Source organism: Microcaecilia unicolor, chromosome 7, assembly GCF_901765095.1.
Source record: "Microcaecilia unicolor chromosome 7, aMicUni1.1, whole genome shotgun sequence".
Classification (NCBI taxonomy): Eukaryota; Metazoa; Chordata; class Amphibia; order Gymnophiona; family Siphonopidae; genus Microcaecilia; species Microcaecilia unicolor.
The window spans coordinates 89465244-89490000 of record NC_044037.1 but is presented as its reverse complement, the minus strand read 5'-3'; the positions used below and the strand labels follow the sequence as shown (position 1 = coordinate 89490000).

Sequence of the window (24757 nt, the reverse complement as noted above, 5' to 3'; positions counted from 1 at the left end):
CCCCCAGTGGTCACTAACCCCCTCCCACCCTCAAAAAACATGTTTAAAAATATGTCGTGCCAGCCTCAGATGTCATACTCAGGTCCATGACAGTGCATGCAGGTCCCAGGAGCAGTTTTAGTGGGTACTGCAGTGCACTTCAGACAGGCGGACCCAGGCCCATACCCCCTACCTGTTACATTTGTAGAGGAAACAGCGAGCTCTCCAAAACCCACCACAAACCCACTGTACCTATATATAGGTGCTCCCTTCACTCGTAAGGGCTATGGTAGTGGTGTACAGTTGGGGGTAGTGAGTTTTGGGATGCTCAGCACACAAGGTAATGGAGCATGTTCCTGGGAGCATTTTATGAAGTCCACTGCAGTGCCCCCTAGGGTGCCCGGTTGGTGTCCTGGTATTTCAGGGGGACCAGTTCACTACAAATGCTGGCTCCTTCCACATCCAAATGGCTTGCATTTGGATGTTTTTGACATGGACGTCTTTGGTTTTGAAAATCGCCGAAAGTCAGAAACGTCCAACTCCAAGGACATCCAAATCTAGGGTCATCCAAATTTAAGGATTTGGACGTCTCTGATGGTATTTTCGAAACAAAAGATGGACGTCTATCGTTTTTCAAAAATACGGTTTTCCCCGCCCCTGGATTTCGCCATTTTGCAAGGACGTCCACATCGCAACTTGGACGCTTCTTTCGAAAATGCCCCTCTGTGTCAGCAAATAACACAGGACCCCCCAGTGCCCCACATGGTAAAGGGTAATGGATTTGATATACTGCCTTTCTGTGGTACAACCTAAGTGGTTTACTTTGTCCCTAGAGGATTCACAATCTAAGGGGGTCCTTTTACTAAGTTTCATTAGGCACTAATGCATGCTTATCACAGCTTAAAAAGGCTTACTGTAGGACACACTCAGGAGTCCTGCGGTAAGTTTGACATCTGCACACGTAACCCACATGGCAAAAGATTTTTTTTCTGTGGAGGGGGCATGTCAGGGGGATTGAGAGTTGGTGTTTCTGCGCTAATCAGTTAGCTCATCTATATTACTGCATGCTAACTGTGACCCCTTTGTATATTTAGCTTCATTGGTTGCCTATAGAGGCCAGAGAGTCGACAAGGAATAGCTCCTGGCTACATGATTCCTTTACTTGATTTTTCATGTGTCTTCTGCAAACATTCTTTACGATCTCTGAACCAACTATGGTTTCCAAATCCTAAAGGGATAAGATCAAAGAGACTTTTTAATTCTTTCTTTTCCTATCAGGCAGCTAAAGCTTGGAATGTACTATCATGGAATTTAAGAACAGAGTATAATTTTATGCCGTTTAGGAAACTGATAAAAACTATTCTCTATTTGTGAATACACCACTTCTAAACTGATGTAATCTGGATTTTATTTGTAAAAGGTTTTTAAAAAAAATTTTATATGGTCCTGGGTGTTTTATCTAATTTTTCTTGTTTGTGATCCGCTTTGAACTCTTGTATTAGCGGAATACAAGAACAGATTGTAATGTAACGTAATGAGCGCAGGTTTAGCACATGAGCCCTTACTGACTACAAAATGGATGGCAGAAAATACTCACTTGCCAATTTTTGTTAATGGTCGCGCACTAATGGCAGCAATAGTGCATGGCCATTAACTGACAAAATAGAAAATCAGCCATTTTCTGGCTGCGAGAAAAAATAGCCATAGTATGCGGGAAAAAAACCCACGAAAAGGTGTGCTAAGGTCAACGTTTCCCACAGCTTGGTAAAAGGACCCATACGTTTTTTTTTGTACTGGGGCAATAGAAGGTTAGGTGACTTGGCCGGGGTCACAAGGAGCTGCAGTGGGGATTGAACCAAGTTCCCAGGTTCTTAGCCCACTGCACTAAACGTTAGTCTATTTTTCCACTCTTATATTCAGCATAAAGGATCCTATTCATGATTCTCTTCAAATGTAGTATACATTATTCAGTGCAGAAACAAGAAAGGTGCTATGCTGGGGAGACAGCCAGATGCTAATGACAAGAATCAACTCACACAGGCACCACATTAAACACCACAATGCAAACTGAGGAGGTCTTTTACTAAAGCTTAGCTCTTATCTGCAGCAGAGCCCATTTTATTCCTATGGGCCCTGCTGCAGATAACTTGAACTAAGCTTTAGAAAAAGACACCCTGAGGGAGGAAGCACTTTTCAGGACCAGAGCACTGCATCAATGACCTTATTGTCAGAATACTAAGAAGAAATGTTAAAACAATCCACAAACATAAGACCTTGGAAGTTAAGATGATAAAATATTTTGACAACTACAAGACAGAACTAAACAGAAATCTGGGTTTCCTATGACGTTATAAACAATAAAATCATACTGCTTTTCACTTTTTCATCGTCAATTTCTCCCTCACCCACCCCCATACATTTTCCCATGAGACTGTTACTGAATTATTTTATACTTATGTATTTTGATATTGCCATCTTTTGCTAATACTGTCCTGATATCAAGAAGGTAGTTCTGGCCTTTGAAGTCTTAAATTTTTTTTATTTAAGTTACTTCTACAAAAAAAAACACCTTATTTTCTTGTTTTATTTCAATTAATTACCTTTACAGTGGACTAACAAGGCAACCACACTATTTTTATCACTGAATCTAGAAACCGTGAAGTTTATAGATTTATGGGTTGATATTCAAAATGATTTAACCAGCCAGAAATGGTTCTTGGCTGCTTAAATCGCTTGTTCGGGGCAAACATCTTCAGCTGTATTGAATTGGTTAGTGAAGTAAACCAGGCTTGTCCAAAGAACTGGGACCAAACAAATAATTAATACTAAAATCAACACAGTTTATTAATGTTTCCTTAGAAATGACTCGACACAACGTTCTGTTTCAGCCTGGCGGCCTGCATCAGGAGTCTTATGTCTTAAGGAAAGACTGATGGTCTAATTTTACATTTAGGTTGAAAAACAGAAAGCTTGAAATAGCAACATAAAGTTGGTCTTAAAAAAGACAGTTGTGTCAAACCGTAAGGCATCAGTCTTTCCTTAAGACATAAGACTCCTGATGCAGGCCGGCAGGCCGAAACACGTGTCGAGTCATTTCTAAGGAAACATTAATAAACTGTGTTGATTTTAGTATTAATTATTTGTTTGGTCCCAGTTCTTTGGACAAGCCTGGTTTACTTTTCCCACTTCTTTTACCTCTGTTTGCTGCCCCGTGGGATTTTTGAGTTCTCCACGTACGTGGATCCTCTTTAAATTGGTTACTGCCAACGAAAGTGTCCAGTTAGAGCCTATGCCAAAACCGGATATTTTGGGGGTGGAGTCAGAACTTGGCCAGTTAAGGGCTGATTTTCAGACCTTAACTGGCCAGGTTAACCGCATAAATAGAACTGCATAAAAGTCAGTCCTATCTTTATGCGGTGCCCCAAGTGCACAATATCTCTTTCAACTGGTTATGTTTTAGCCGGCTTTGCAAACCCAGTTCACTGCCGAAGCCTGGACATTGCCCAGCATTGTATTTCCAGGCCTAACGTGGTCAGCAAAACGCTGAGCACCACCAGCTGAATATCGACCTCTTCATTTTTACCGCCTTGTCTAATGTGATAGATTTTTTGTTTTTTGTCAGTAAAATTATTTTGGATTTAGAATGAGTACCTGTTTTTTGTTTATTTTTTTAATCTTTCATTCTTTATTAACAATTTTCAAGAGGTAAACAAACAATCATATGAATCTAATAAACATAACAGTGATCTCCTAGCCCCGGGCCTTTCCAGATATCGCTGGTTCCAATCCTGACCTACTCACAACCACCAGGAACATCTCAGCTACAATTATGTGCAATATAAAGGCCTATCTTCAGCTAGATAGAGGCTAGTGAGTTTCAGTCAGGCCTATTTATTCAGCTCAATGGTTTTCAAAATGGGAAAATTAGGTTCTTACCGTGATAATTTTCTTTCCTTTAGTCATAGCAGATGCAGCCATTACAGATGGGTTGTGTCCATCAACCAGCAGAGGGAGATAGAGAGCACACTTTTTTCAGTGCCTCATACCAGCTTGCTCCACTGCCTCTCTTCAGTATTTGAAGCTTCCAAAGCAGTATGGCAAACTGCAATGGGAATAACATGAGCTTTCCTCACAGCGAACGATGGCCTTACAACAAAGAGCATTAACTCAGAATGGAGGGAATGAAACATCCTCCCGGAGGGCATAAACTCATCCTCCACTGAGACATAACTGGAGGGAATAAACTCATCCTCCCGGAGGGAATAAACTCATTCTCCAAAACATGAAACTGGAGGGAATTAAGTCATCCTCCTTTAATTGAACAAGAATCCTGAAGACTGTTTTCCGACTTTCTCCCAAGGACGGAATCTCCAGGAAACACGAACAGAACCTGAAATAGATTTACAGCAGATAGCATCAGACAGGGAGGGATCATGGCTGCATCTGCTATGACTAAAGGAAAGAAAATTATCACGGTAAGAACCTAATTTTCCCTTCCTTGTCATAAAGCAGATGCAGCCATTACAGATGGGATGTATCAAAGCAATCCCTAGATAGGGTGGGAACAAGCCACACCACGCGCCAGCACTTGCGCTCCAAAATGTGCGTCCCTCCTGGCAGCCACATCCAGCCTGTAATGTCGGGCAAAAGAAAGCTTAGAAACCCATGTTGCTGCGCTACAAATCTCTTGAAGAGAGAGTGCTCCAGTTTCAGCCCAAGAAGAGGAAATTCCTCTAGTGGAATGCGCCTTAAAGGCATCAGGCGGAGGCCGGCCGGCAACCCAATAAGCTGAAAGATTCTTTAAGCAGCGGGCAATAGTGGCTTTAGACGCTGGAGACCCTCTGCGAGGACCTGATAGCAAAACAAACAGATGATCAGAGGTCCTGAAAGAGTTAGTAACTCGCAGATACTGCAGCAGAGTCCTGCGCACGTCCAACAGGTGCAATTGCCCAAAAGATTCTGGAAACTCCTCCTCGACAAAGGAGGGCAAGAAAATAGGTTGGTTTAGGTGAAACACTGAAACCAACTTAGGCAAGAAGGAAGGCACAGTCTGAACCGTGACCTCGGACTCTGAAAACTGCAGAAAAGGGTCTCTACAGGACAGCGCCTGGAGCTCTGACACCCGTCTCGCCAAAGTAATGGCCACTAACAAGACGGCCTTCAGTGTCAAATCTTTCTCTGAAGCACGCCGAAGTGGTTCAAAGGGAGCACCCTGAAGGGCCTTCAGCACTAGCCCCAGGTTCCAAGCTGGACAAGGTGCACGCACGGGAGGACGGAGCCGAAGCACCCCTCTATGAAACCGTGCCACATCCAGATGAGCAGCTAAAAACACGCCTTCAACCTTGCCACGCAGGGAGGCCAACGCTGCCACTTGCACCCGCAGGGAATTATAGGCCAAGCCTTTTTGTACATCATCCTGCAAAAAGTCCAGAATCGGCGAGAGAGGAGCCCGCAGGGGTGTGATCTCTCTGGAAGCACACCAGACTTCAAACTGGCACCAAATCCTGGCATAAGCCAAGGAAGTCGAACGCTTGCGGGCTTGCGGGCTTGCAGGAGAGTGGTAATTACTTTATTGGAATAGCCTCTGCCTCTCAATTGTGCCCTCTCAATTGCCAGGCCATAAGACCAAATCGGCCGGCGTCCTCCATGGTCACCGGACCCTGTGACAACAGGTTGGGAACCAGAGGTAACTGAAGGGGATCCTCTACAAGCATCTGTCAGAGGTCCGCATACCAAGGCCTCCTGGGCCAATCCGGGGCGACGAGAACCACTTCTCCTGGATGCAGCCGAATCCGCAGGAGCACTCGCCCTATCAAGGGCCACAGAGGGAACACATACAGTAGGCCCAGAGGCCAGGGTTGAGCCAAGGCATCCAACCCCGCCGTGCAAGGATCTCTCCGTCTGCTGAAGAAGCACGGGACTCTGGCATTGGTGCTTGTCGCCATTAGATCCATCACGGGCTTGCCCCACTTGGCACATATCTGCAGGAACACTTCGTCTGCAAGTTCCCACTCCACTGGATCGATCTGATGCCTGCTTAGATAATCAGCTTGCACGTTGCTCTGACCTGCAATGTGAGCTGCCGACAGAAACTGTAGATGCAGCTCGGCCCAGTGGCAAATTTGTTCGGCCTGCGCGGCTAGAGCTCTGCACCGAGTGCCGCCTTGTCGATTTATGTAGGCCACTGCTGTCGTGTTGTCCGACATCACTCTGACAGCCAATCCTTCCAGGGTCACTTGAAAGGCCAGATGCTGTCTGAGAGCCACCACTCCATGCTGAGTCGGGCCGCAGGGAGCCAAGAGAGTCTGCATTCGTAATCCTGAGATACTGGAGACCATCTTTGGAGTAGAGCATACTGTAGAGGTCTCAGGTGTGCTCTCGCCCAGGGCACCAGTTCCATGGTGGCCGTCATCGATCCAAGCAGCTGGACAATGTCCCATGCTCGCGGGCGGGGCATCCTCAGGAGCAGATGGACCTGATTCTGAAGCTTGCACCGCCTTTGCTCAGGTAGGTACACATACCCCGAGGCTGTGTTGAACCTGGCCCCCAAATATTCTAGAGACTGCGAGGGGGTCAGGTGACTTTTGGCCAAATTGACGACCCAGCCCAGAGATTGAAGTACTGAGACCACTCTGGCTGTTACATGCTGACTCTCTGCAGCAGAGTTTGCTCGAATGAGCCAGTCGTCCAGGTACGGGTGAACCCGAATAAACTCTCGCCTTAGAAAGGCAACTACTACCACCATAACCTTCGAAAAGGTGCGGGGAGCTGTGGCGAGGCCAAAAGGCAAGGCCCGGAACTGGAAATGCTTTCCCATCACCGCAAACCTCAGAAACTTCTGGTGCGGGGGCCAAATTGGAATGTTCAAGTAAGCTTCTTTCAGGTCCAGAGACGTGAGAAACTCTCCTGGCTGTACCGCCGCAATGACGGAGCGCAGGGTTTCCATGTGAAAATGCCGCACTCTCAGGGACTTGTTTAATTCTTTTAAGTCCAGAATAGGGCGAAAAGACCCTCCTTTTCGTGGCACCACAAAGTAGATGGAGTAGCGGCCGCAGCCATGTTCGGCGGGAGGTACCGAGGACACGGCCCCTATCTGAATCAGACCTTGTAAAGTCTCCTCTACCGCCGCCCATTTGGCGGCAGAACCGCATCGGGACTCCACAAACACGTCTCTTACAGGGGCGTCGAATTCTATTCTGTAACCGTCTCTGATCAGGTCCAAGACCCACTGATCTGAGGAAATGTTGGCCCACTCCTCAGCAAAGAGGGAAAGACGTCCTCCGATGACAGGACTCGAGGAGAGGGCCGGTGCACCATCATTGAGAGGGTCGCCCCTGAACTCCAGGCCTTGAGCCAGTGGCTGTGGAACGTTTCTCCGAGCGAAAGGAGTTCCTCTGCTGAAAACGGACACGAGAAGTGAACCCAGCAGAACGCCCTGGGCGGTACCTTCGAGCTTCACGGAAGCGAGGTCTGTAAGAGGAGTGGACCGCCGCACCCTTAGAGGAAGGCCGAGGCCTATCTTCGGGCAAGCGCTGGGGTTTAGCCTCACCCAGGCCCTTCACAATTTTCTCCAACTCACCAAACAGGAGAAGGCCTTGAAAGGACAACTTCACCAACCTATGCTTAGAGGCCATGTCCGCCGCCCAATGCCGTAGCCAAAGAAGACAGCGAGCTGCCACTGCTACTGCCATGTGTTTAGCCGAAGCTCTGACAATATCATAAAAGGCGTCAGCAAGAAAGGACAAGGCCGACTCCATCAGCGGAGCCACATCTGAAAAAGGCTCCGCTCCATCACCGGGCTGTTCCACTGCCTGTTGCAACCAAGCCAGGTAGGCTCTAGCAGCATAACAACTGTATGCAGACGCCCAATAGTGAGACCTGCAATTTCAAATGACTGTTTAAGTGCTGATTCCAGTCTACGGTCTTGAATATCCTTCAGGGCAACACCTCCTTCAACCGGGAGGGTAGTTCTCTTTGTCACAGCTGTGACTAGGGCATCCACTTTAGGCATAGCAAAGCGAACCATATGCTCCTCACTCAGAGGGTATAATTGCCCCATAGCCCTGGAAACTTTCAAAGGTCCCTCGGGGTCAGCCCACTGAGCCGAAATAAGCTCTTGGATGGAGTCATGCAAAGGAAAGGCTCGAGCAGGCTTTTTGGTACTAGCCATCCTAGGATTCACAGAGGAGGCTGTGCCACTGGCAGGGTCCTCAATAGAGAGAGCCTGCAGGGCATCAGGAATAAGCGCTGGCAGCTCATCACGGTTGGAAATCCTCACCGCGGAGGGATCATCCAGATCCTGAGTCACTTCTGCACCAGACTCTGGCTCCTCAGACCATGAAGGCCTGCCAGAGTCCTCCGAATCCTCGCAGCCCGACCACGGGGGGGAAAATGGAGGTGCAGCACTCTCTGAAGGGGAATGAGCCCTTCTGCGCTTCATATTCTGCCAATTATCAGGGAATAACGCCTCAGAGGGCATACCCAGGTTAGAATCCACCAGGGGGGCATTAGAAGAGGCCCCTGCCGAGCTTTGTGGGAGAGCTCTTTTAAGCATGTATGCTTTATGCATTAATAAGACAAAATCAGGGGAGAAAAACTCACCCTGGGCACCCGGATCTCTGCCGGGGCTAGTAGCTCCCATATCAGCCTCACTCCGAGGCCTCCCCCAGGGCTCAGGACTCTCCGTCTCAGCGGAGGTCGCGCCATGTGGTAAATTCAAAATGGCGCCCGCTGCTAGCTCAGAGAGCGAAGAATCATCGCTCACCATGCTCGGGCCGGCTCTAACGTCTGTACAGCACAATTTACAGAGCCCCGCTGCTGATCTGCGCTTGCCACACTTGGAACAGCGCTTTACTGTCTCCGCAGCCATCGCCGAAAATGGCGGTAAAATTCAAAATGGCGGTTTGCGCCAAAATCGCCCCGATCGCGGGCCCAACCCGGAGGAGTCAGAAAACACTCTTACCTCACTGAACCGAGTATCACAGCTCCGGTCCCACAGAAAAAGGCAAGGAAAAACCTCTGTTCCAGCGTCTTAGCGCTTTTTTTTTTTTTAACGCTGTGAGGAAAGCAGAGGTAAATAGAACTCCGGAGGCTCAGGTGAGTGGGAAAGGCAGGGAAAGGGCGAACCTATGTGCCTGCATCCACTGTTGGTGGGGAAGGACAGGGAAAGCTAAGCAATGTGTCCACATCCACGGAGGTATGGGTAAGGCAGGGAAAGGGCGAACCTATGTGCCTTTAAAGTGAAGCTGCTATAGCCTCCAACACCCCTGCTAACAACTGGCAAAAGCACATGAGCAACCTCCAGGCAGATTTTAGATGGAGCTCAAAGAAGCTGCAGCCACTCTGCTAGGGGAGATAGAGAATACTGAAGAGAGGCAGTGGACAAGCTGGTATGAGGCACTGAAAAAAGTGTGCTCTCTATCTCCCTCTGCTGGTTGATGGACACAACCCATCTGTAATGGCTGCATCTGCTTGATGACAAGGAATGCTCCATTAAGAATTTCAGATCATTCCGTTCTGTGTTAGGCTGGAATTTTTTCAGGGTTATATCACAAGTGACATAACATGTTCCACTGCATAACAATGTCTAGTCTTAATGTGAATATCAGAACACTTGGTATGGACTGTAAACCCTGAACTAAGTGATTCAATTGGACAGCAGCTGGTGCACCTGTAGATTTTTGTCTGAGTCCTTAGGATCGTTTCTTCTTTAATTCAGCAACTAAACTTCAACATACTTGGGCACAAATCCAGCCCCCATTACGTCAAGAGCCAGGGCTTTTTTTGAGGGGGTACTTGGGGGTACTGAGTACCGGCACCTTTTCCATTGTCTGCTAAAATTGACCCATGGTCCCCAAGTTTTAATGAAAGAACTCAGGCTGTACACATCAATTCTGCCTTGTCATAGATTCTGTGACTGGTTACAGGGGGCCTGGCTATTGTGGGGTGGGTCCTCAATGATCACCCCACCCCTGAAGGGAGGCCTATCATTTGAGTACCGGCACCTTTTTTGCTAGAAAAAATGTACTGTCTACAGCACAAGTATAAACGTCATTATATACAGTAAGAGCCCCTAAAGTATTTTATCTTCTATAGCAGATGATAGCTCATTCTTCGTGCTCATTCAGTATCTAGCCCCTCTGACAAGATTCAAGCAGTCATTTCCAACCCTCACTGCCTAAATGCAATTCATTTTAGTAAAACGTCAAGCAGAATATTTTTCTATTTTAAAGAAAAGCTGCTGTAGGAAGAAAAAAGAAGAGAACAGAGAAGGCCTAGCCTCCAGCAGTTATGCAAAGCTACAATTTTCAAAGTGCCAGTGTAGAGGGGAGGAGAGTTGTGGTTACTGGAAGTGATGCTAGATTATCAAAATCAGTGCTCAGAGTTGCAAGGATTTCAAGGGAGCCAGACTATGTGACCAGCTGACAATAGGGGTATGAGGAGATGTCTGCTTTGGGTGAGATGTCTAAATGTGGGAGCAGGGGCTTTTGTATATTGGGGGCACACTGGAGGTGTGATGTGTGAGAGTGTATATACATGACAAGTATCAGTCCAGGCATTTGCGAGGCAAGGGGTGGGGGTGTGTGTGTGTGTGTGTGTGTGTGTGTGTGTGTGGAGATGGTTGTCAGGTGCACAATGTGGGCATGGTGGAGGGGGGACTGGCCTGAGAAGGGTTCTGCCTAGGTCTGTGCCTCACCCCTCTGCCTCTTCTACTCTTCCTCATTTCACAAGCTTCTCCATATCCCTCCCACTTTCAACTGCTCCCTACGCTTTTCTTTTCCCCATGTCACTTCCATCACCTCCTCCTTTGTTTCCATTTCTTCCTTGTGTTAAAAGCAGAAATGGTGTTAGTACTGCTTGCCACCCATTATAACCCATTACATGATATCGTACAGAAGTGATCTGTTTACCATATTTTATTCACGGACTGGTGCAGTAATAGGCCAGTGCTCGCTCAATATAAAATGAGTGGATCAGTGATGCACTACAGTGTTCACCCATGAGTGGTACAGTGGTACAATGCAGCTGTATTCTAGACACATATTATAAACCACAAGTCTCACCATTATCCATTGATTTATCAGAGAAGGAACATAACATAGTAACACAGTAGATGATGGCAGAAAAAGACCTGCACGGCCCATCCAGTCTGCCCAACAAGATAAACTCATATGTGCTACTTTTTGTGTATACCCTACTTTGATTTGTACCTGTCCTCTTCAGGGCACAGACCGTATAAGTCTGCCCAGCACTATCCCCGCCTCCCAACCACCATGGCACAATCAGCCCATTCCTTTTCAGCGAGAGGGGAAATGGAACTGCTGTTGAAAGCATCAGTCCTATATAAATCCAGATTTATATTTCTGCGTGGTTGATTCAGGTTCTCATCTCAAAGCAGACCAAACATGTGCCAACTATATCTAACACCCATGTTTTCTAAGGTGCACTATAGGCGTGTTAACGCTTTTAATGCGCATTAATGGTTTACATGTGTTAAACGTTAACGCGCCCATAGAAATGTATAGGCATGTTAGCGTTTAACGTGCCTTAACTTTAAAGGCACGTTAAAAACACTTAGTAAACATACCCCTAAGTGTATCTGTGCTTGTGCAGTTTGCACAAGCAACATACAAGCATATAAGCATATTTGTGTTACAAAGCTCCAACTAGAAGACTTTACTTTACACAGGACTTCTATCCTGCTAACAACATTATTAGTTCTAAGCGGGTCACAAAAGTCAAGAGTGGGCCATATGTTCTCAATCACATTTACAAATACAATAAAAATAAATTAGTTTTAAAAAACAGTAATTAATCATTAAAGTCTTTCCAAAATAAGTTTTTAACAATTTCCTGAAAAGTAAATAATTATGTATCAAATCAGATCAATTCTTGTATATCGTTAATATCCCCTTTCCAGGGTTCAGTGCAGTTTACATTCTAGCGCCTATGTTTACTAAGGTGTGCTATGGATGAGTTAGCGTTTTTAATGCACGTAAATGGTTTATGCATGTTAAACACTAACGCACCCATAGAAATGTGTAGGCGCATTAGCATTTAGAACACCTTAAATTTAAGGTCACGTTAGAAACGCTAATGCACCTTAGGAAACATACTCATAGGTGTGACAAAAGCAGAAACTGTAAGAGTGATGCATGAGACCAAAGAACTTTATAGAAAAGTCTAATAGATGATACGAAGAGGAAGAAGTCGTAATGGATTGCTATGAAGCAATCTTTGGGAAGAGAAAGGGTTTTAGCTTCTTCCGGAAGCTAAGGTAGCTATTATCTGCTCTGAAGGCAATAGGTAAAGAGTACCATGCTGTAACTCCAAGTACAGGGAGTAGAGAGCCAAAGATCTTCTGATATCGAATTTGTCTTTTGAAACGGTGTCGCTAGCATCAGTTGTTCTGTCTGTCTGTTACACTGGGCCAAACGTAAGAGATGGAAGTAGACATGCCTCAGCCAGTACCTTGTCTTAGAAATTACATCAAGGGAGCTATGTGTCTGGGTGACATGCTGGATACTTACTAGGGAAGTGGAGGATGGGAAAAGGAAGAATTAGTGTTCAGGAAGGCACAAAGACTGGAGGAAAGTGTGTATGTCCTCCTTCCAGTGCGGGGGACACTCTGATGCTCCTGTTCTTTGCTTGAAGATCTTAGGGGTTGTCTGTGATGGTGACACTTCCTGATTCAGATGCATAACCATGCTAAAAACTTGGTGAACAGATCCATGGATTGTACAGAGAACAAGAAAGAGAGAGGGGTCATGGCCTCCTCTCTTTAAACAGATCAATAGCCTAAACAGTAGGAATGAAAGAGGAGAGGACGATGTGCTTGTCTTTGCCTTAGTCTCCCCTGGCAATGAACTTTCCTATACCACTGCAGGGTGAACAATTCAATGGTTTCTCTAAACGCTAATAAACAATAAACTCCAAAATCATGGAAGAAAAACTACAAATCGCCAACCACAGCCTCTCTCTGTCTCTCGTCTAACTCAGAGGTGCATAAATAGGAGTCAGGAATGATCTCTGAGGTGGGATTATACAAACTGGGCTAAAAATATATATAAATATTGGAAGCTTAATGCACAGCACTTGACTTCTGCTGCTTACTATGATCTGATCCCAGCACCCCTAGGGTACTGCAAGCCCAGAAGAGAGGGAGTGTCCCAGGTGGATGAAGAGCCTAGGACCTGCCAGAGCATCAGATGGCCATTCTGCTTTGATTAGAGAGAGCGAGTAGAGGGTGACACAAGACTCTCAAGCAGAGAGAATTCAAGTTGAAACTCTTTATTAGGCACCAAAGGTACAAGACCCAACATGGGCTGGTGTTTTGGTGAAAAGCCGCCTGCTTGAGGGGGTCGCAGGACTTAAAAAGTCACCTGTATGTATATGGTACCTATAGGTGGCATGGTTCTTTTCAAAGTACCACACTGTCAAGCCATGTGGAATCCCGCCAAAATATATGGCTGCGTTCAAGATTACTGTCATTACAAAGATGGCTTTTTGAAGTCTTGCAACCCTGAGAAAGGTGGCTTCTGCTGAAACACTGGCCTGTGTCGGGTTGTATACCTTCGGAGCCTAATAAAGAGTTTCAACTTGAATTCTCCCTGCTTGAGAGTCTTGTGTCACCCTCTACTCTCTCTGACCCTCATTTCATCCTGTAGCGGGCATACTGCTGCTCCCCCATGGATTCTGCTTTGATTTACATCACACACTACAGTTTGGCTATATTCTCTTCCAGTCCCCGTCTTGTCAAGGGCAGGAACTGGAAATCACTCACAGCTGAGCTACTGCCCATACTTTTCAATGCCACACCACCACAGCCGAAGCAAAATTCCATCACTATCCACACTGAGATAAAATGACAGCAAACGAGATAGGGTATCCTGCTGTGGTCAGACTGATTCTCTATCTGGTGAGATGGAGTGGAGGGTGATCATTCCTGATAATTTTACATTGGCTAATGTGTCAAGGTAGTGGCTAGAATCAGAGAAATGCAATTATCTGTTTTCACAGGATCATTGCAGGGGGCATAGGAGCCAACTTTTCAAAATTATTGGGGGTGCTAAGCCCAATGGAAATAACCCCTCCCTGGACACATACAAGGAATTTTCTCAATATTGGGGGTGCTCAAGCACCCACAGAGTCGGCTCCTATGGCAGGGGGTAGAGGGATAAGAGGGTTGTAAATACTAAAATCTCGGTTTGGGAGGAGAGACCAGCTGAGGAGTAGCTGCTCAGCAATACCTTTATGCAAAAGCGCATCCACCTAGACAGTGGCGTAGCCAGACCTGACATTTTGGGTGGGCCCAGAGCTAATATGGGTGGGCGCTATGTATATAGATATGAGTAGTGTTTCTTGGGATAATACAAACTAATGCCTTAGAATGCACTTGATAAGGATTTCTAAGTTGTCTGCCCAACAGCTGCCCTGCATCAACGTAAATGACATACAGTAGCTGGGCATCACCCCTTCCCTACCTCCCCCCATCCATCCCCATAGTCGGGCATCAAGCCCTTCCCTACCCTAATCTACTCACCCCATCCGTCCCCGTAGCTTGACATCAGCTTTAACTTTCCCTTCCCTATCCCCCCATCCATCCCCATAGCTGAGCATCAGCCCTTCCCTTCCCCACCATCCATTCCGTATCTAGGCATCAGCCCTACCCTACCCCCCACCCCTCCCTGTAGCCTAGAGTCAGCCATGTCCTACCCCTTAACCATCCCCCCATAGTCTGGCATCACCACTCCCCCACCACCACCGAAGCACACCAGCATTAAATATAAAACTTTTGTTTTGTAATGTCCTGAGCACTGCAGAGCCCACCCCCACTTAGAAACCTGCCTACATTAAAAATAAAACTTTTCTTTTTGTTTTAACATGGATATTGCAGACACCATCCCTACCAATATTAAATACAAAACTTTTTTTTAATTTTAACCTGGGCACTGAGCCCACCCCCACCCAGAAAGAGCCACTAGCATTACATTAAATATACCTTTTTTCCCCTAGGCAGTGAAAAGCCCACCCCTACCCATAAGCCCACCAGCATTACACATAATTAAAATTAAAACATTTGTTTTTACCTGGGTTTGAATGTTGTTTCCCAAAAGACTGCAGTTATGCACACTATGCAGTTAGTGTGCACCTGGAGCAGAGCTCTAACTGTGGTGGCTCCTGTAGGTGTTTGTGGCTGCGGGGGAGTGCTGAGATGAGGCCTGAGGCTGAATTAAGAGGACCCAACTTCTTCAGTTGACACTCCAACAGGGAGACTGGCCCAGCACAGGTGCAGCATGTGCATTGCGGAGGGGGGGGCCAAGGCAGCAGAATAGCAGGCATTTTGGTGAGAGTAGCTGCAGAACACTCAGCCGAGCTACAAGGGCGGCAGATTTTTCTATTGGTGTGCGACGTGCGCACTGCGGGGGGCACGGGGTAGCTGGGCAGCTGATGCTGGGTTAGAGCAGCTGCAGAGCACTAGCAGCCGCATTGCGCCGTCAGTGATGATGAGCCAGTAAATTAATTGCTCCCCTCGGAGCAGCAGGTCCACTTTGCGTCTGCCTTGCGTGCATTGCAGAAGAAGGAAATCGCTTCGTCGTCTTCGGGCCTTCCTTCACTGTGTCCCACCCACACGGAAGGAGGGCGGGACACAGTGAGGGAAGGCCCAAAGACGACGAGGTGATTTCCTTCTTCTGCAATGCACACAGGGCAGACGCGAAGCGCTGCCTGCCCTGCGAAATGGCTTCACAGATGTTTTTTTTAATGCCTGATTTTCCGAGCGCTGACTGGGTGGGCCTGAGTTGTGATTGGGTGGGCCTGTGCCCACCCAGGCCCACCCGTAGCTACGCCCCTGCACCTAGAAGACTCACTTCTATCCCACAATGCTACCACCAGTCCACCAGACAGTTAAACCTCCGGAGGCAGGCAGATGTGCTGTTCTGCTACCTACTGGGGTATGGCTATAAATGGGAACAGGTGGTGGGAAAGGTTAAAAAAAATATGTAGGAGCTCAGTCAAAGTGTTTCTGGATTACGTCAATTAGCAGAATGACCTAGTCTATGCATGGGGAGAGGGTAGTATAAAACTAGAGAATGACATGGGGATAAAATTTGTCCCCATCCCCGCCCCATCCTCGTGGGTTCTGTCTCCATCCCCATCCGATCCCCGCAGGCCCTGTGTCCGACCCCACCCCGTTCCCGCAGGTTCTGTCCCTGTCCCCGCCCCATCCCCGTGGGCTCTGTTCTCATCTGCAGAATGCTTGAAAACTTATGATCTTATATTTAAATCTTTTTATTAAAGTATAAAACGGAACAATATGCTGTGCAACTGTTGTGTATAAATTACAAATACAAAACAATAATAACAACTAACAGCTATAATAATCTTCCCGCCACCACCACCCTCTACCCTTCCAACTCCAACAATAGCTGACTTCTACTACCCCAAGGAATCCTAATCCACCCTGTTAAATTGTCCAGGGGTACAAAATACAACCCATTCTGTATGACCTACAGTAGAGGGGAGAAATATGCCCTATGAAGAAGCACTTTTATGATTTTTTAATCTGTGGATGAATAAGAAGTCATCAACAATCTCAGGATGCAGTCTAGATCTCCTGTCTTCCACAGTCCCTCCTGCAATAGAAGATGTCTTCTTAGAAGATGTGCTGGTAGCAGGATGTACAAGATCCCCCCCATGGAAATTTTGCTAGCTGTGGCCAGCATGTTTGCTTGTTTTTCCAAAAAATAAAAATGTTGTCATCTGTATCAATCAAACATAAAGTAGAAAGTGACATGGGTACAAAGTTTGTCCCCGTCCTCGCAGGCTCTGTCCCCATCCCTGCCCCGTCCCCATGGGATCTGTCCCCCGCTGCGTCCCCGAGGGCTCTGTCCCCGTCCCCATCCCCGTGTCATTCTCTATGTGAAACATATGTAAGTGTTTGTACCTCTCTGTGGTAAAGTATGGTGTATGTCTATGTGAGTGAGGAATGTCTGTAGATAGATATGAATTTAAAAATACACACACACATATGTATGAATGTAAATTGTATGCAGTGTTATTATTCTGGAAGGGCCAGGGCATGTATCCAACCACATCCTGCTGCAACATAGCCACTTCTACAAAGAATTAATGTATCCAGTTTAGTCTGGTTTATTATTTATTTATTTATTTATTTATTTAGATTCACAGAGATCTGGGACAGATACAGCAGAGCAGATTTTTACAATTAGCCTACATTTCAAGAAAAAAAATGAAAACATAATCTGTGACCTTGTGTGAGTTCTTCAAATTAGTCCATTACCCTCGAGTTTGCATCTTCACATACACATACTGCATACAGTGCATGAAAGTCACATTTGCATATAATGCTGGGGCAGTATTATAACTGGCAGACTAGTCCTGACATATGTGATTTGAATAATGTTCTGTCCAAGTCATGACCTGAGAATCCTGTCCATAAATCAGCAGATAAAGGAGGGTGTATTATGCTCCCTTTATCCCTCCACCCATTACTTTGACATTCTTCAACAGTCTTTTGCAATCCTTCCCTGTGACTACTGATAAGGAGATATTCCCAGGCTGCACAGGTTTTCTCATTAGCAAAATAAAACACCTACAAGGTCATGTCTTGACAAATCCCTGAAGTAACTAATCTGTTGCTTCCTTTTCCTTACAGATGACTAATTTTTCCTTTAATGGAGGTGAACAGAACTGGCTTGTCTATTTCAGAAGCTGGATCTCAGTTTGAACCCACAGGTGCCTGCCTCCATAATGGCATAGTCTACATCCCCCTCCCCACACACCAATTCAGCTTTGTCTTACAAGTTTAGGTATGTGGTGTTGGCAGTTCTTCTGCTGCTTTTAAGATATGAATGAATACAAAAAAAAACAAAAAAAAAAGCCAGCAAACGTTCAGCCAAAAGAAGTCAGTGTTTCTTTAAACATTGTCCGACGCCAGCTTAATTAGATCCCGATAGTCAGTGCCAGCCCCTATCTGAGTACAGGCACTACACGGTGACCACTGGAAGTTACCCAGGTCCTGCCAATATCATTTATTTAAAAATTTGATATACCACTTAATTGATAAAACAAATCAAAGTGGCTTACAATATATTTAATGCTGGCACCGGGATAGTTAACTGGTTAATTTTAAGACAGCCTTTTTGCTGTCTTAATAAAATAGTTATTCAGGTACTGCCGGTGAATATCTGTGGTGCCAGCTAACTGCTGACTCCACTCCAGACCACCCAGCACTGCAGCAATCACAGCCATTGTTCCCTCTACGCCAGGGGTTCTCAACCCAGTCCTCTGGACATACCTAACCAGACAGGTTTTTAGGATACCCACAATGAATATGCATGAGATAGATTTACATGCCCTACCTCTATTGTATGCAAATTTATCTCATGCATATTCAATGTGGGTATCCTGAAAACCTGGCTGGCTAGGTGTGTCCTGAGGACTGGGTTGAGAACCCCTGCTCTAGACCATGTAATTAATGCCAAAATTAGATGAGTGATAACCACGGGGCAGTTCTGCCTCCAAGCAGAAAGGCAGCACTATTCTTTTAACAAGCCTGTTTTAGTCCCAGAAGAGTGCACTGCTGCCTGATCCAGACCTCCCTTTCATCCAGAACGATTACTACATTCTATTTATGACTCTCCCACGGCACACAAGGAGGAAGAGGGCCATGTGAACAAAAGCTCTGGCAGCAGCTGAGTTAGATATAAGTATCTATAATCTCTTTTTTGTTGGGTTTCTTTTTTTCTTTTCTTCTTTTGGCAATAATCATCCTGCTCTTTTGGATTTTCAGCTCACTGCAAAATCTTCATGAGTCTTTCTTTCTCTGACAGTTAACCAGTGTTTCCACCCATATTTATTATTATCTCTGCAACCTGCCTTTAAAGCTAACACTGCAGCACCAGTCCTCATGCTGCTTGATATGGATTTGCATGATCCTTCTGGAACCTGGTAGATGTGTCCACTAGAGTTATGCAGTAGGTGTTACTGTTGCACAATGTCTTTGATTCCCTCCCAGGTCTGTAAAACTGACCTGGGTTCAACACACTTGAACTCCTTACCACACACTACAATGCAATGTGGTACAAACAGTAGCGTAACCACACGGGGGCCTTGAGGGTCTGGCACCCCCACATACACTATGGACTCATGCCCCCTTCCAAACCTGCAGCATCCTGTTAAATGGCTGGCGGGGACGTTGAAGTCCTGCCAGCCAAAGAAATTTGGCGCCCGAGCCACTTCCCTCCTCCTTGTGCTGCTGACGTAAAGTGGAAGTCGGCAGAGTGCATCCAGCCAGCAACACTGGGGCTTCTCCATGCACATGCTCAGTTTGTGCAAGAACTGAGCATGCTCGGGGAGTCCTGGAATCAGCGACTGGAGGCACACCACTGACTTCCCCATTACAGCAGCAGCACAAGGAGAAGGGGAACGCTCGGGCACCGAATTTCTTTGGCTGGTGGAGCTTCAATATTCCCGCAGGCAAAGGTATTTTCAGCATGGGGGGGGAGGGAATGTGTTGCCCCACCTAATCCTCCCCTGGGCCCTTCCAAAATTGGAGGGCTGGCTGCACCCTAGGGTACAAAAAATGCCTATGGTAGATGAATTCACTCACCTTGAACTACTACTGAAAAGATGTCAGCTAAATCCAAATCCCTGTCCCTGCCCCGGGTCCTTGTTTGCCATCCTCATCCAGGGTGCTCATTTGCAAACAGAGAAAGAACAAAAACAGCCTTCTGAAAACCAGGTACAACGTATCAGGGATGCAATATATGGTAACATAGTAGATGACAGCAGACAAAGACATGAACGGTCTATCCAGTTTGCCCAACAAGGTTAACTCTTGGCGTATGGTATGATGCATACTTGATCTTGATCTGTCTTTGCCATTTTCAGGGCACAGACTGTAGAAGTCTGTTCAGAACTGGTCTAAATCCCCACTACTGGAGTTGCCATTGAAGCTTACTCCAGCCGATCCAGATCCAGGGCACAGACCGTAGAAGTCTGCCCAGCATTAGCCTTGTGCAACGCCACTGAAAAAGCAATGACTTCTGCAGCACATCGCTAAGAAACCAATCACATTCGCTCACCACGAGGTTCTGACATGCCAGCTCAGAATACCCGGCTGACACATAACAAACTATAGAATCCCCACACAGCAACAAATTGGAACCATCTGCAGATTCCCGAGAGTAAAGCGGACACCTACACAGCTGACAGACTGGCACAGAATGGGAGCAGCTCCTTGAAAAATGCAGTCTCTAATCCTCTTTGGAAGCTCCAGAATGTGAATTCAGCTGCCTCTGATTAAAACTGAAAGGAAATCCAACCAGCCTTCACTGTTCCAGCCTTTTATCTGTATGCTTTATAAATCAGGGCCATGGGCAATTTTCAAAGCTTTTTCTGTGGGTAAACAGCTGTTTGCCCATTGGAAAAGAGCCACTGAAAACTTCCTCTCTCTCTCTTGATGCTGCTAAAGTGTCCATGCTGGTCACAAGGAAGGGACTTTGACCCACTGCCAAAAAGGAGTGGTTTTAGGCTGGGGAAGGGAAAATACGAGGGCTTTCATTTTGGAAGCTCCATGCATACTTTCCCATATGCAATTTTGCAGCTGTTTCAAAAGTCAAGAAGCAGCTCCCATTTCCACAGCCGCCTGCATTTCCAAAAGGTAAACCCTGAGCAGTTTTCCTTTACAAATGAGGTGCAGTCCTGTGCAGGATTTCAAATTTGCTCCCTACATTACTGTCCAAGATCAGCTCTCAATGAAATATTTCAAGATATTAGCTGTGAAGTCCTCTTATCATCCCAAGCTGGACAGAGAACTTGTCCCTTGAGAAACCTTCCAAGCTCTAATTATATTCTTCCTGTTCCAGCACTGGTATTCAAGAAAGCACGCTGCGTAACGAAGAAGCCTGATATCCGCTCAGTAATTCTTTCCCTTCCTTCACCTGGACTGACACATAATTAAGCCACTGCTTTCGGGAGTATCATCATGTCCAGCGGTAAACAAGCTCAATGCCAGCAGCAATATAACACAGATTTCAAACAGGAGGAAATTTTTTTGTACCCATTTACCAAAACACAGAATTTTGCATGTATACGGCACCTTTCATCCACACATAAGCATCGGAACGGGGGAAGCCACAGGTACCATGTCACCCCCTCCCAAAAAGAATTTTTCCGTTCCTGCCTCTCTCCTGATGAGGTGTTTTTTTTTTTTTTTTTTAACCTTCTTTCCTCAGGGCAACGACTCTACCATCTGCATAAGAGGCATCACATGGCCATCCAGCATGGGGCCTTGAGCATGCGCAGATGCACAAGGTTTCACGCCAAATGGTTGTGCAATGCCTTTTTATGCAGATGGTAGAGTCGCCAACCTGGAGAAACAAGTTAAAAAAATTAAACACCTCTTGGTGGCAGCAGGGAAGGAGAGAAATGCTAACGAGGGGGGTGAGAAGGAGAAACATGCTGAAGACTATGTGGGATGGGAAAGGACAGAAATACTGGATACCATGAGGGGAGGGAAGGAGAGTGGTGCTGAAAGGGGGAGGGAAGGAAGGAGGGAAAAGAGGGAAATGCTGGAGACTATGGGGGGCAGGAAGAAGAGAGATGCTAAAGAGGGGAAGAAGGAAGGAAGGAAGGAAGAAAGGAGATGCTACAGGGGGGAAGTGGGAAGGAAGGAAGGAGATGCTGAAGAGGGAGGGAGGGAGGAAAACAGAGAGAGAGATGCTGGAAACCATGGGCTGGGGTGTAAGGGGAAGGAGAGAAATGCTTGAGGATCATTGTGGGGAGAGGAAGGAAGAGTGGGAGGGAAGGAAAAAAGGAGAGAGTTGCTGAAGACCATGGGGAGAGGGAAGGGAATAGGGAAGGAGAGAAACGCTGGATGCCATGGGGGGGGGGGTTGTGAGGGAAAGAGATATATACTGGGCGCCATGGGGGAGAGGGAAGGGGTGGGGCTTGGAGTGGAGCTGGGAGAAGGGGCAGAGGTTTGATATCCCCAAACAAAAAGGCATTCTGCTGCCCCTATATCCACATTGGGCTCATTTTTGAAAGAGGAGGACTCCCATCTTTCGACATAAATCGGAAGATGGAAGTCCTTTTCCCAGGGTCGTCCAAATCGGTATAATCGAAAGCCGATTTTGGACGTCCCCAACTGCTTTCCGTCGTAGGGACGGCCAACGTTCAAGGGGGGGTGTCGGAGGCGAAGCAAAGGCAGGACTTGGGCATGCCTAACACTTGGACGCCCTTGACCTATAATCGAAAGAAACAAGGACGTCCTTGACGAACACTTGGATGACTTTACCTGATCCTGTTTTTCTTACAACCAAGGCACAAAAAGGTGCCCAAAATGACCAGATGACCACTGGAGAGAATCGAGGATGACCTCCCCTTACTCCCCCAGTGGTCACTAACCCCCTTCCACCCTCAAAAAATATCTTTTAAAATATTGATTGCCAGCCTCAGATGTCATACTCAGGTCCATCACAGTAGTATGCAGGTCCCTGGAGCAGTTTTAGTGGGTGAAGTGCACTTCAGGCAGGCGGACCCAGGCCCATACACCCCCTACCTGTTATGTTTGTGGAGGAAACAGCGAGCCCTCCAAAACCCAATGTACCCACATCTAGGTGCCCCCCTTCACCGGTAAGAGCTATGGTAGTGGTGTACAGTTGTGGATGGTGGGTTTTGGGGGGCTCAGCACACAAGGTAAGGGAGCTATATACCTGGGAGCAATTTATGAAGTCCACTGCAGTGCCCCCTAGGGTGCCCGACTGCTGTCCTGGCATGTCAGAGGGACCAGTGCACTACAAATGCTGGCTCCTCCCATGACCAAATGGCTTGCATTTGGTCGTTTCTGAGATGGACGTCCTTGGTTTCGAAAATCGCTGAAAATCAAAAACATCCATGTCTAGGGACGACCATCTCTAAGGATGACCAAATTTCAGGATTTGGACGTCCCTGACTGTATTATCGAAATGAAAGATGGACGTCCATTTTGTATCGAAAATACGGGTTTCCCCACCCCTGGATCGCAACATTTTGCGAGGACGTCCAAATCGAAACGAGGACGTCCCTTTCGAAAATGCCCCTCCATATAAACCCTGTTTCTGCTATTCTCATTTTCTAGCTGTCCTTGAGCAGCACCAGCCAGGACACATGCAAACCTACATTACTTTACTGCTGAGGTAAAGTGTGGCCCCATAATGGCCAGCAGAAGCTGCTGATGAATTGCACCAAGCATGAGCTTCAGAAACTGAAATCTTTAACAAAAATGTAATTTTTTTTATTTATCAAGTTTTCAATTACAAGCCCTCAAGATAGATACGTGTTAAATAAATCAAGTTGTCAGGGAAAGAAAATAGACATCACAAAAAAAAGCAATAATAAATATACTAGACAACATCTCAAGTTCTTCATAAAAGAAGGGAAACAAGAGATCAAATAATAAAGAAGTATACATTATAACAAGAAGAAAACCAACCAAAAGAAGGAGCATAATCAAATCTCTGAACTGTGAGTCCAAGATTGTACTGACCTGTATAAGCGAGGCACCCCCAAGCCCGGGTGATCTACTCAGACTCAGCCCTCAGCTACAACTTTACTACTCAGAAACAATAGTAACTGAAAAGGATCAAAAAAAGATATATCTAACATTCTGATATTTAATAACACATTTGCAAGGAAACTTCAATAGGAACAATGCTCCCGGGCAATAACTCTGGGACGCATTAACAAAAACTGTTTACACTCAGTGGCGTACCAAGGGGGAGGCGGTGGGGGCAATCCGCCCCGGGTGCACGCCACTGGGGGGTGCCACGGCGCGCACCTGTGGCCTCCGACTTCGCGAACATCGCTCGTTCGCTGCAGCTCCCTCTGCCCTGGAACAGGTTACTTCCTGTTCCGGGGCAGAGGGAGCTGCAGCGAACGAGCGAAATTCGCGAAGTCGGAGCCCACAGGCGCGCGCCACGGCACTCCCCCCCAGTGGCATGCACCCGGGGGGTGTCATTTCGCCGGGGGGGGGGGGGAGGTGTCATTTTGCAGGTGGGGGGGGGCGCGCTGCACCCGGGGAGGGGGGCGCATCGACGATCCGCCCCGGGTGCCATCCACGCTAGGAACGCCACTGTTACACTGCTTCCGGGTAGACTTGGCCGTATCTGGGAAGATACTGACTTTTAAAGAACAAAATAAGGAATTCCTATGTCTAAAGTTAAGTCTCAATAACCAATCTCAGTCATAATCCAAAATTGTAGTGACCAACAAAGTGGATGATTTCTGGAAGGAAGGTTTTGAAAGTTCTTAAGCTAAAACTTTATGGCTGAAAAATGGAAATATGCAAGATGTGTAATTGTGTGTTTAATTTCATTTCAACGTGCACATTTTTATGTGCGTAAATTCATTTTTTGCACACATAAAATTGACTTACCAATGTGAAATGCTTAACAAAATGAAAAAAGAATAATTTGAAAAAATGAAACAAAAGGTTTTGAGGTACACACCCCTGGAAATATGAAAAGAGTATGAAATGAAGATGTCGTTCCCTGAAGGTGATTTCATGACCTAGTCTGCTGTGCTCAGGAAGCATTCCTCAAATTTACTTATGCATCTACTCTCCATCTTCCACTAGGGAGGGATGCCAAGTTTCCCATGCAGTGCCTAAATATTTACTTCAGTGTCTATCCCCCCATCAATAACTTGCAACCTTCCCACATTTACAAAGTTAATTCACCAGTGTTTTGGTCTCACCCCTCATTAGATACTTGAT

General features: G+C 46.4%; 1 protein-coding gene across 1 annotated transcript in view; it reads right to left on the bottom strand.

Moving 5' to 3' along the window:
* Positions 1-24757, bottom strand: part of MID2 (midline 2) — a 721370-nt gene that overhangs the window by 476376 nt on the left and 220237 nt on the right. The gene's annotated exons all lie outside the window — the stretch shown is intronic.